The sequence below is a fragment of the Hippopotamus amphibius genome, chromosome 2, assembly GCF_030028045.1.
Source record: "Hippopotamus amphibius kiboko isolate mHipAmp2 chromosome 2, mHipAmp2.hap2, whole genome shotgun sequence".
NCBI lineage: Eukaryota > Metazoa > Chordata > Mammalia > Artiodactyla > Hippopotamidae > Hippopotamus > Hippopotamus amphibius.
In genome coordinates, this window is record NC_080187.1 from 107,852,712 (window position 1) to 107,865,859 (window position 13,148).

The following is a 13,148-nucleotide window of genomic DNA, read 5'->3' on the forward strand; positions in this document are numbered from 1 at the left end:
CTTGACCTTGATATGCCTGTGATGGGCACTTTTCTAAACCTCTAAATATAAAATAATTCCAAGTAACTTTTCCATGGTTCGAACCCTGGAGCAAGGATGGTGACCTGAGTAGAGAAAGTTTGGACAGTGGTGGAGGTTACTGAGGGTCCACAGCGGCTGTTGCGTGGTTCTGAGGGGAAATAGTGCAATTGTGTATGTCTGCAAACCGACAACTCTTGCTGGCTGTACAGGAAGAGGGGCCGAGAATGCCTGGACTTGAACAACTTCCGTCTCAGCCCCAGAGGATGTTTCTGCCTTTCAGAGAGATCTGCGGGCTTAGGTACCACTCTCTCTTGCAAATAAAAGCTCCCCTTTGGAGAGGCGACGTCCACCGACTCGGACATCCTGCCCTCACCTGCCGGGACAGGTTTCCAGGTGCTGGTGTGGACAGTGTGTGCTCAAACCTTCTGCTACGTGACACAACCTCGTGACATGTGAGAAAAGCACGGAAGGCATCTGAATTCGTTTTTCTCTCTTAATAAGTGTCTCAAATAGATCCTTTTACAAATCCACACGTCACTTTCCATACAAACATATCCATTTATAGTTATGAAGACAGACAGAAAATGAGGCTTTATCAAGAAAAACCACACATTTTCCCAACTGCAGTTCTGACTTAGTTCATTTGTGGTTTTACTGGGATATGCTTTATTTCAATACTCTTTCACTGGGCAGGTTTTTCAGACCATAACTTAGTCAAGTGAGGATCTTTACGCCACCTTCAAATACTGAGAGTGAAATTTCCTCACTTTCCGCTCTTCTGTGGGGCAGAGCCATCTTCTCCCAGGGCTTTCACTGTGGTGGTAATTCCCGCACCTCTGTCCCCACTCTGACCTCTCAGAACATCACACATGGGTGTCCACTTGCCTCCTGGTCACCTCTCTTTGGTCCAACACCCGACCTGCCTTTCCTTCAGGGCTGTTCCAACTCCTGCTCCTGCCTGCTGCCCGGCTGGACCCTGGGCACAATCCCCCCGCCCCACCCCTCACACACCATCAATGCCAAGGATAGTCAAGTCCACCCACTAACCAGTGAGTAAATGGTGACTCCAACCCCTTCAATCAGTTCCTGTGCCACCAGCTTGAGACCGATGTCCATTTCCCGCATGTTTCTAACCACTCCGGTGGTTCTCCCATCTCCCCGCTGAGCACCCACACCTGCTCAGGAGGAGGTCAGGCAACCAGTGGGGAGAAGACAGAAGCAGAAGGCGTCCCTGCTGCCCTCAAACAAGGCACCACGTGGAGCAGTGACGTCTGACATAGGTCACTGCTGGAGAGCGACACAAAGGAGCACACAATTTAGAGTTGTTTCGCAGTCTAAGACGCAACCTTGACATTACAGAGATGAGGTGAACTCAGTGAAATAACTAGCAACAGAAGGGACTGCTGTTTTAGGGACTGTACGTGTCAGAGCACCTCAGAGTAGGCAGCAATTACTGAGATGATCAGGGTAGAAGATGTGCAATGACATTTCTGGGTCAGCGTGTAGGAGGTTGACTCTAACAGTCACTCAGCAAACACTGACCACCGTCCACCAGCACAGGGCTCCACTCCAAGTAAGGGACACACAAAAGAATGGCAGATGGCCCTCTCCTCAGGAGGCGAAGGGGACAGTGGGGTTCTGGGGTCCAGGATAGGGGGATGTCGCCAGAACCCGACCTTGGGCAGACCCTGAGGGCACATTCCACCAGCCAGGTGAGTGTCACACCTCCTGCTCCCAAACACTCCCCCCTCGGCTGACGATCTGCTTCCTGAGAAAACAGGCCACAGCCGCGGCCATCCTCGTCTGCCCCCGGGGCCAGCGGACCCTGCCTTCTTTCCAGAACCGCAGAAGAGCCACGTCTCTGCCGTGTTCTGACCCCAGTCTGTCCCTCCGTCTCTCCTGACCTTTGATAGACAAGGTCAAGCCCTTTGTCCACGTTCCTGAATACCTCCCCAGGCATCCACTGAGGTATCTGCAGGGACCCAGGAAAGCAACCCACACTCCAACAGCAGCTACTACAAGATACAAGGGTGTACCTGGAGGGACAATGCTGGAACGCTTTCACCCACAGCTGCTCCTCTGCCTGTGTTCTCTTTCTCATTGGACTGATCCCAACTGCTCTCCTGGTCCTCTGGCTGTTTTCCCCCAGCACAGGACTAGCTGAAGTCCTGGATGTTTAGTTTATTTTGTTCATGGTTTGTCTCCCCTAGAAGGCTGCCGAAGGGCAAGGGTTTTGCCTGTTCGTCCATTTGGGTCCCTACTTTGCTCCCAGAGTCCAGTCAGTGGCCAGGGCATGGGGCCTGTTCGACAATATCTGTCCAGCCCCGCCATTTCACAGCTGTATGGCTCTGGGCAAGCTCTTACCCTCTCACTTGCATCATCTTTCAGATGGGGATGCTGACGGTACTTACAATGTGGGACTGTGGCGAGGATGAAATGACATAAAGTGTGTTAAACATTTTAGCGCATTTCCTAGTAGGAGGTAAGTGCTCAATAGTATTAATTACATGGTTACTCAGAATATTTTAATTATACATCAGCATCCAAGTTGACCTGAAGTCTCTCCAGTCCCCAGGAGGTATCTGGAAATTTAGTGCACTGGCACCAGAAAGAAAAATAAAATGCCTAGAAATTTGTTTTCTTGTTATTATTCAAGATTCCATTTAAAACCAACCCTGACTTGAAAAATACTGAACGTAGAGCTTAGCAGTACTGGTGCTCAGGTTCTAGAGTAAAGATGATATTCAGTAAGGAAGACATGTTAACCATCAGGTGGCCCACGTCAACCGGCCATCACGGCAGGGTCCCGGCCTGCCTGGTGAACAAATGGCCTCACCTTGGCCCTGTCACCTCCCCCCCTCCCGTGGCAGCTACTGCTGCCCCAGCCTCCGCTCTCTGGTTCCAGGGTGGGGTCTCTGTTTGTACAGGAGGAGTATGAAAGGAAATGTATCCCTGTGTACCTTTATTTTCCCCTTAGGGTTTAAATAGAAAAAGAGAAGGTGGAGTCCTTCTTGCCATTGTTGCTGAGATTAAAAGTCATTAAAAAAAAATCAAGTTGGAGCTCTGAGTGCATTTTCCCACAAAACCATGTTATTATATAGTAGCTCCATTCTATGGTACTATTAATAAAGCAGGATTCTCTGACCTGTCCTGGGAACCCAACCACACGGTTTTCAATGAAAGAGTGTTCAGAGTACCCAGCAAAGGATTTACAAATGCACATTAAAAATCCCACCCATCTGAAAGCTGAGGACACCAACCCTCACTGGGTCTGGCAGTTTCAAAAAGGCAGCACACGTGTCATGAGGCGGGGGGTGATGTGTCTCACTGAGTCTCATGCACGGTGGTCCACCGTTACTTCCTTTCCTTGTGGATGGGCACCTGGTCCCCCATTCTGTGACACTGGGAAGCATGGTGGAGAATGCCACATGCCCTGCAGGGTCCGGGGAGTGACAGCTGCTTAACCAAGGTTCCTTCTTCCCTCCCTGCCCACTGGTGAAACGTCAGTGTCTATTCTTTTTACTTGGTTTTGTGTCTTCTTATGAATCTACTTCGAACACTTCTATGTGGAAAAAAATTGCAAAGTTTTGCCAAAAACCCCCAAAATGGTTATTTGCTCCTTTCTTCTGGCTGACACATCCTGCCTGCCAATGGCAGCTTCTCCCTTAGGAGGAAATCTTTTCCATCAAATAAGCCTTTCCGCCTTCCAAAAGTCCAGGCCAAGCTGAAAACTAGCATCTTTGCTTCCCGCAGCAGGGAAGCTTTGGCAGCTGTCCCCAGGGGGCAGACTCAGAGCTGCCATGAAGTAACCACCTGCATCCTCAGCCCGCCTCCTGATCCACAAGGAAGAGAAGCTCACCTAAACTGAACGACTTGTGTTACCCAACACCGTTATCCCTAAAGCACACAGCCAGCAAGCAGCAAAGACGAAAGGTGCCTTCAGTGGCTGAAAGCTGTCCAGGGCACTGGCTTCAGGAGGTGTTTCTCCTTCCTGACCCCTCAGGCCTTCCTTCCTTCCACTTTACCTCCACGACTTTACTTCAAGACCAAGCTACTGCTCCACAGTCATACCATCTCCTTGGAGGAAGCCTTTCTCATCCAACATCTCTAATTCTTCATCCTTCGACACAATCTGATACACAGCTTCCCTATAAAACAAACCCTTTGAACGAGCACAACCTCGCAGGGATTTTCTAGAGCCAGCGACCGAAGAGGCAAAAAGAAGAGGACCCGAGGACCTCACTCTACCCCCTACCATCCTGTGTCTCAGAAGGACATTTCTGGAACGAGCTAATGTGTATGGATGCAAGAACAGGTTCACAGAAGGGTGCAGTGCTCGTCAAAGAATTTTTTTTGGTTTATATTCAGTGTCTACCTCCTCCATTTGCTTGAAGAAGAGAATTATTTTGCCAAATAAGAAATGGTAGGCAATTTGAGAAGCAATGTGAACTTCATCACCCAATGTTTATCTGGATCTCTGAAACAATTGCTGAAAAGGCACATCACATGTTGAAAGAAGTTTCACGTGGAAATGTACACAAAAGTCAAGACAATGTCCAAAACATATTTTTACTGTTCCCAATGCTTGTGAAAGCAATCTGGAAAGCGGGGAAAGAAAATCAACAACTATTTGGACAGTCAATAGTTGTGTTAACAAATTAATAACTTCCCTTTGAAATAATGACTCCAGCACCTTGAGCAGTGTGGAGTTCCTGATAACTTCCAGGAAATATTTTATATTTCAGTAATGAGTGGTTTCAAATATAGTAGCATGTAGGATTTATTACAGTCTAGGGAAAATATTTTTGGGGAAAAAAGCAACTATTCTCAAAAGTAGTATAAAGATTACAGCTCTTGAGAAAACGACAGTAAAGGTTTTTAAGATTCACTGCAATGCAATGCAGTAGCTGGCATTCAACTTTTACTGAAAAGTTTCCAAAGTCAACTAAAACCCAGAGCCCACAAGCCTATAAAGAAGCACCATACCTGGTGTACCCCCCAAAAAATAAAAAAAAAAAAAAAAAAAAAAAAAAAGAAGCACCACAGGGCTCCTATAACTAGGACACTGACCTATTGTTTCCCAAGGCAGTGTCCTCACCTGGGAACACACTGGGTGTGCAGTTATGACACTATTTCAAGCAGGCAGGCTCCTGGACCATACCAGCTGTCAGAATGTTATGATTCATGGGTTTCACAGCCACAAAAAGCAAAGCTGTGTCACTGTCAACCACCTTCCCCGAACGCTTCACCCAGAGCATCAAGTGCTCACACAGCCAAGAAGACGGTTAGGATGCTGGCGTGCTTGGTTACCTGCTGCGCACGCCTAGTTTCTTACTAATGATGCAGTGTGGGCACTGGGCAACCCACCCCACTCCTTACTCAAAAGACAAAAACTAGAGTAAGTATCAAATAATTCTTATATAAAATAAATAGAATAAATAAACATAGCTTAGGAATTAGTTGGAAAATGTGTTGATTATATATTGATTATACAGCGCTTGCCTATTTGTGGTACACCCTGCTAAGGATGGACTTAACCACGTGACTTCCTCTCTCTCTCTCTCTCTCTCTCTCTCTCTCTCTCTCTCTCTCTCTCTTCAGGCTGGACTTTGGACTCTTCCAATCGCTCCAAGGCACGGGGACCCCTACTCTTACCCGCAACAACCCAAACCCACGTGAACAGACAAGGGAAAAAATAAAATTCACTCAAACCTCTCATCACTAAGTCAAAGTCCCCCAGCTCTTGAAAGAAAAAGAGTCCTCTTTCGTTGGGGATGTAAATAAGGCGGTACAAAGCTGATGCCTTTGTACTGGGAGCTCAGAAGCTCTGCAGCCTCACTCAGTGGACGGCCCCGGCCAACTCTTTTTTAGACGGTGGCAGTTATTGCGACAGGACCCTTCATAACACCCACCAAGAAAATGTCCCCCAGGGCAGATCTTGGCAGTTTTCTGGCCTGGTGGGACCACTGCTGAGCCTGGGAATGGGAGCGGCTTTCCGAGCGCAGGTCACCCAGGAACCGAGTCTTCCCGCCTCCTGGTCGAGGGGCCGTCTACTCTGCCTTTCTCTGGGGGCCCCAGGGATCGCAGGTCACACGTAGCCCGGACTGGCTCTGCTCCTGGGGATCCGGGTGGGGCGAGTCCCGCGCACAGAGAGCCCCTGGCTCGGCTGGGACCCCGGACGGCCCCCGGGCGCCGCACCCCAGAGCCCCGCACACTCGCCGCCCCGAAGGGAAACCAGACCCCGGCGGCGGCGCTGCTGCTGCCGCGGGGGGCGCTGCCCGAGGGCCGCGGGGCCTGCTGCTCCCCCAAATCAGCACCCCCCGTCCCCGCCCCCTCCCTGGAGCACGCGGGCTCTCAGCGCACCAGCGCCCCGCAGAGAGGAGGGCGGCGGCGGGGCTGGGGGCCCGGGGGAGCGGGAGGGATGGACCCCCCCCAACCCCGCCGGCGGCAGGATGAGGTCACCCCCGCCCCCTCCCCCTCAGGTCTGCCCGCCGTGCGGCCGCCGGTGGCTGAGGGCGGGCTGGTTGGGCGGCGGCCCAGGCTCTCTGGCCCGGCGCCGGCCAGAGCCCCCCGCGCCGCGCTCGGACCGCAGGGCCGGGAGGGCTCCGCGCTGGGCCGCGGGGCTGCTGCCCGCCTGTCCCCCTTTCGCCCATGCCCCCACCCCCACGCCGCCCTACCTGCCGTCCGGCCGCGCCCCGCCGCTCCCGGACCCTCAGCAGGGCCTGCCGAGGACCGCGCGCCCGCCTCGGTGACTCCGGAGGCCGGACGCTCCGCCCGCGCGCCTGGGCAATAAGAGTCCACGGGCCGCGGGGGCGGGGAGGGGGCGGGGCGGCGCCGGGGATGGGGGCGGGGAGGGGGAGAGGGGGAGGGGCGAAAGGGGGAGGGTGAAGGGGGAGGGGAGGAGCGGGCCGCCGGGGCAGGTTAGCTGCACGCCCGCCTCCGCCCGCGCCCCGCCCCCGCCTCCCGGGTCGCAGCCCCGGGGCAGCACCGGGAGAATGGGCTTTCCCGGAACTTCCAGGAGGAATGGATAACGGGAAAGAGCTTAACTATTTTTCTAGGCCAATAGGGATGTTGGCTGCATGTGGGGTGATTTGCCCCTGGATTTAGCTTTCTCCTTTCTGGACTAAGAATGAGGGCCCGGGACCTCCCCTCCAGGGCAGCATTCCAGCAGGACGGAGTGGAACCGGCGGAGGCGGGGGAGGCCCAGGAGGAAGGGGCTGCGAGCAGGGGCTGGGCCGGTGGGTCGGGGTCCAGCTCCTGTGCGCCACCAGGTACACACATGTGCAGCACTTAAAGCACACGTGATCGTGTGGAATGCTTCTTTCTTTCCTAAGGAAGAGCGAGGATGATCTCTAGATTTCCATTAATCGTTTACTCTGTTCCGCTTATCAATGAGTAACTGAATTTAGGGGCCCTGAGGGTAAGACGTGTAAGGCGGTCTAGTTTAGCAACGTCTCAGGAACGCAGTCCCCATCCCATCCTGTGATCTTCTGTCGTAAACTTCTAGAGGCCCTGAGTCACTCATTTTAACCTACTACGCAGAAATGTCTATGGAACGGTTTTCAAGGAGGAAATGGACTCAATTCCAGAGTTAATTTCTTATGTAAAATATGTGACTTCCTGCAGGCTTAACTCCAAATCCAGGTCGGCGACTTCTTTTACTAACCCAGCTCAGGAGCCCCTCACTCCGCGCATCCCCTACAGTTGGGTTAGCAGTTATTTCTGGACTGTTCCTCCTACACAGCGCGCTCCTTGACCAAGGCCACAATGCTTCCTACACACGACAAACTGTCACGAAAATGAATGGATAAATGCTAATAGTTCACATTTACTGAACATCCATGGTTGTGCCCAGCCCTTTCTATAAAATGGTCACCAAGAAAACGTGAACAGATGCCATCTAGGTTTGAATGCCAGTGGCCCCGTTAACTGTCCAGTAATTCTGTCCTGTCCTCAGTATTAATATCAAACAATAGGTTTTCTGGGTTCACAGCCCTGAGTCAGAGACTCTACCTCTCTCTCCCTGAAATACTGTTAATGGTTTTTAGATTAAAAATGATGTCTGTAAAATGCTCAAACAGTAAACCAAAGAGGATGTTTCCCTGTGATTCAACCCTCAGAGATAACACTGTTAACAGCTTGCAGTTTCCTCTTCCAGACTTTTCTGTTTGTGCATCTCAACATATATTCAACACACAGATTAGATGATCATTTACATATGATTCTGTAACCTACTTCTTTTTTAACCTACAACACTGTAGTCATCCTTCCAGGTATACTACAAGGCACTATTCTCTTTTCAGTTTCTTCGAGGAACAGAGGTAAAAAGCTCAATGTGTCACTGTTTAACTTTGCCTTTCTTTCAATTTTTGGTGTGCTCATTTCCGGGCAAATGGCCATTAAGGCTGCAGGAATGACATCACTGATGCACTGCAGGGTTTTCTCGAAGGATGGGTGACATTCTGAACTGGCAGTAAGGACTTACTGGCCTGTGTCATTCATTGTGAAAGTCTGGAGTTTTAAAAAATTTTCATAGTAATGGGATTAATTTGATGAATTTTAAAGCTACAGTTCTTAAATGTTGTGATTCTGTGATTTAGGAGTCCATTCTCAACGTAAGTGCAGAAAGAATAAAATAGATAAGCATGAGTTAGTACCACCTCAAGCTTGGGAGAGTATGTAGGAGAGACTAGACCCACAAGGCTGGTGAACTGCCAGGAAACATCCCTTCCTCTTCTCTCCAGAGGCAGCAAGGAAGGATGACCCAGAGATCCACCATCACTGCTTTATTCCTACTCTAGGAGCCCAGAAATACGGACCAGTTTCCACTTCTCAAAGTCAGATCCACGAGGATTTCAGAACTGGTGCAAAACACGGAGTCTTTTAATGCTTTCAACTTTTCAAGATTTTAGGCATGCAGTGGGGAGGCATGGGTACATCTTAGCTATCACTTTGGCAAGTCCCAGATTTGTGACAACTGTTATCGGTACTGATACGAATCCTGCCAAAGCTTGAGAAAGAACATGCATCCTCTTGTGCACAATTAAGATCCTGTCCGACAACCTTCTCCTTAGATTCTCTCCTCTCTTGCCCTGAGCTAAAACTCAGAGCTCCATGGTTTTAAGGCAACAGGAAAGGGGTGGAGAACACACCTGCCTCCACTCCCACCCGGAGGGGCTGCACTCTGGGACTCCCACGGGCCCCCAGGAGCATCTGGTAGAATTTCCTTTAGAGTTTCTGTCTCCAGGGTCACTTTTGCACACTTGGGCTCAAACACCTAGGCTTCAAATGTGCAAATTTATTCTGAGATGGAAGTAATCTGCTCAACTGTCTAATTATTTGGAGAGGAGTATGGGATGGGTGAGATTAATCCTTCGAATCATTCCTTTTTTCTCCTTTTCATATTCTTATGAACAAAGTGCGGCCCCTGCCTCAAACACGCTCGGCATCGGTGATGATATTTTATAAAGTAGGTATGGTGAGCAAATCAAATCCATGCCTTCTCACCAAATGTCCACTACAAAAGCTACCACCACAAGTCATAGCACCCAACCACCCTTTTCTCACATGTAAAGCCAAAATCTACATTTTCCTTCCTTTTATTTACATGCAGCAGTAAAAGAATGTTAGTATATCTTCAGGCATTTTGCTTAAAATAATATTTTAATGAAAATTACCAAAACCTGGAGATTTTCTCAGAAGATTCTTGGCCAATGGGCCGGCACATCTTCTATTGGGAAGCTTCTGCCTTGTACCTCCTCTGAGTGATGCATGGTGAATACAAGAGATGTTCTGATTGCAATTCGGCGTAAGGGTCTATTTCCACTCACTTCTGGTGCTCTGATATTATTTTAAAAAACCTGCTGATTTAGCTCTTGCTGTATTTTTAAAAGGTACGAGATCTTGGCTCAATGGGCCACGTCTTCAATTGTAGAGATTACTTTTGCAAGGAATCCCAACCCCATTCAGCAAAGAAGCACAGACTAGGAAAACAGTAGAACAGTTATTGATTTTACCTGATACTGGTTCCCACTAATATTATTTCTGGGAAAATGTTTCTGAGAGGAGAAGGCTTAAGATCACCTTTCATTCTATTCATGTTTAAAATGAGTACTTTTAAGACGTCTTGGACCACTCTGAATTTGGACTCTTTGTCATTAATATCAGCATTTTTAAAGAAATATCTATTTCCGTATCAACAACTACCAAATTATTATAACGAACACATGAAATCTTTAAAAACGTGGGTCTTCTCAAGAGGCCAAGCCCCATCCGACCATGAATATGGACTAACTGGGGAAGAGAAGAGGGCAAACCTCCAAGGACAATTCATACTTTCAACATAAAAACAGATTCATGTATTCCACTGGCCAAGATAACTTTCTGGCTCTTTGGTTTGTACATAACTTTTTATTAAGGGCAGGGAGAAGGGCTAAGGGGAAAATAAAGGGGACTGTTTGTACTTGTGTAAAAGTGACTAGAGTCCAGTGGACGAGAGGGAACATGGTCACCAGAAGGGCTGCAGTCGTGGAGGTTAAAGAAAGACGGTGAAATCATACACGAAAGAACAGACTGAGTTTGCCAGAGCGAAGCAGGCCTTAAACCTGCAGACAACTCCAGAGGAATCACAGATTCAGACCAGCGGGGGCCTGAGGAAGGGTGTCTGCAAGGGCCGGCCTCTGGAAACAGAAGGCTGGGGTCCATCCAAGGCTGCTTGCCGTGACCTTGAACTCACAGAGCTCCCGTGTTCTCATCTGTAAAGGGGAGGGAAAGGCATTTCCCTTGGCCTGACCTTGAGAACCCCTGACACAGTGCTCAGTACGTGGGGGTGGGGTTGGTTTTTTTGCCCCTTTAATGTGTGTTTATATCCTTACAGTATCTCAGGATTTTTTTTTTTTCCTTTTTTTGAACAAAACACAGTACTTAGTTAGGAACAGAGTCAAAAGTAATCATCTGAGACATGATGCTGGTCATTTCACACACTCTCCCATTTTATCTGCCTGTACAACCTGTGGGAGGTACGGCTGTTACCTTCATGGAGGACAGGGAGCACAGAGAGGCTAGGTAACCTGCCCAAGGACACAGAGCAGGTCAGGGGAGAAGCAAACAACATAAACTAACTCCAGAACCCAAACACCAGAGATTCTTAACTTTGGAGTGAAGAGTTCATACATATGGAAAGTCCGTTAACCACCTCGGGACACTAAGATCTCCATTAGTGAATCCTTAATTTATTCCAGCCAAGTTGTATCATGCACAAGAACGTCTGCTTGACCTGAAGCAGTTCAGGCAGCTCTCAACATGTTCTGCCTTCACCCACAGAAGAGTCTGAGTCATTGCTGAGTATCCTCTTCCAAATCAAATGAGTTATGTTGGCTCCGATGGAATCACCCACAGATTCCACATGGATTACTGAGAAGGCAGAGTGAAAAGTAGGCATTTGCCTTTTTTTGTGACTTTTCTGTGATGAAATATTGCTATCAACTGGCTGGTTAGATCGACTCTATCCTGCATAAGAAAAACCTTCACCTGAGGCCTATAAATGTAGTCACTGATAATAGACACAGGATATAATATCACATTTTATATTAATCACAGAGCAGTTCATGGATGAGATGTCTCTTTATACTGACGACACCCTAATAAGAACCTTGTGTTGCTTTTTGTGTAGCTTCCTGTGGATGCTTCGAAAACCTGAGGACCACTCATCATTCAACTGCTGCTCCCAGAAATACGGGCTGTCAAATAACCTGGGGATGGAGCTGCTGTGGGTGGTGTCTTGGAAGCCGCGGACCCCAACAGGGTGCAGCTGGGGCCACGTTTACAGGGAGGAAATGAGGCCTGTTTCTCTACCCCTGAAGCCCTCCCTCTGCTCAGTCCTTCACTTCCTCAACCTCTGTATCCATCCATTCCCTTGAATTAATAAACTAATCCTCTGGTTCAAATTAATGGGATTATGTTATCTGAAGTGCTTAATTTTCTTCCTTAGGGAAATACATAGAGATTTGCTTGGGTGCTGCAGGGAAAGGCTTTCTAGCAGAGATTTCCAACTACTAAGAGAATTGTTGAGATTATTTTACAGCATAGATCTTTGACACATAAAAAATGTGTAAAGCTAGACTCTGGTACCAAAAGGGAGTGAGGAGAGAGAACGATTAGGTGAAATCAAATATTCCCATTAAATTTTCTCTAAGAATAGAAATTTAATGGATGCATTTTATATTGGAAAATTCCCTGATTGTATATCCTAAGACACATAAAGGAAATATTTGGTAACATTGGTAATTAAAGATATTAATTTATCTGTATACAGTTTACTTAATTGATCATTAAAACAACTGACTTAATAATATTGATACTGACTGTCATGGGCTATTAAGTGAATTATAATACATCACCCCTGATATAACAAAGTACTAGATTTCAAGACAAAAAAAAAATCAAGACTTTTCCCTAAGATTCCATTAGATGTAAGGAATATTCCTATTGTTCCAAAGAATTGAGAGCTCTGTTCTTATATCAATGTGTCATATTTGTCTCTTTGTTTATAGTAACCTTAGAAAGAGTTAACTGATTTTGAGGTAATTTGGTCACCTTATGGGATGATATCAAGACTCTTCAAAGAACAGAGTGGCCCAGCAGTATTTTCAGATGGTCTTGTTTTGTTTTTTTATAATATGCAAGGAATTGTGATGAAATGTGGCACATGAAGAGTCCAAAGAGAGAAGACTACACTGAGGGAAATCGGAGTTTAGGGCACCTGTTTTAAAATTGTACACACTGCTGTATATAAAATGGATAACCAACAAGGACCTGCTGTATAGCATAGGAAACTATACTCAGTACTCTGTAACAACTTAAATGGGAAAAGATTTTGAAAAAGAAAAGATACATGTATGCATATAACTGAATCACTTTGCTGTACACCTGAAACTAATATAACATTGTTAACTCTACTCTGATATAAAATAAAAATTTTTTAAAAATTAAAAAAAGTCTCAGTTTTCTCATCTATAAAATGAAGATACTATTATCTTCCTTGCACGATCGATGCAAAGATTAAATGAGTGTAAGTAAACACCTAAAAAAAAAAGTAGTAATTTCGGAGCAAAGTTGACAAAGTGAGA

At 47.5% G+C, this 13,148-nt stretch overlaps 1 protein-coding gene across 2 annotated transcripts in view; it reads right to left on the reverse strand.

Annotated features, from left to right (window-relative positions):
• PALLD (palladin, cytoskeletal associated protein) overlaps window positions 1–13,148 on the reverse strand; it is a 254,461-nt gene that overhangs the window by 71,153 nt on the left and 170,160 nt on the right. The window contains exon 1 of one of the 2 annotated variants that reach the window (XM_057721457.1): window positions 6,699–6,791. The exons of the other annotated variant lie outside the window; for it this stretch is intronic. The gene's annotated coding sequence lies outside the window, so the exon portion shown is untranslated. Of the gene's footprint in view, window positions 1–6,698; window positions 6,792–13,148 lie in introns of those variants that run through there. 2 annotated transcript variants of the gene reach the window in all.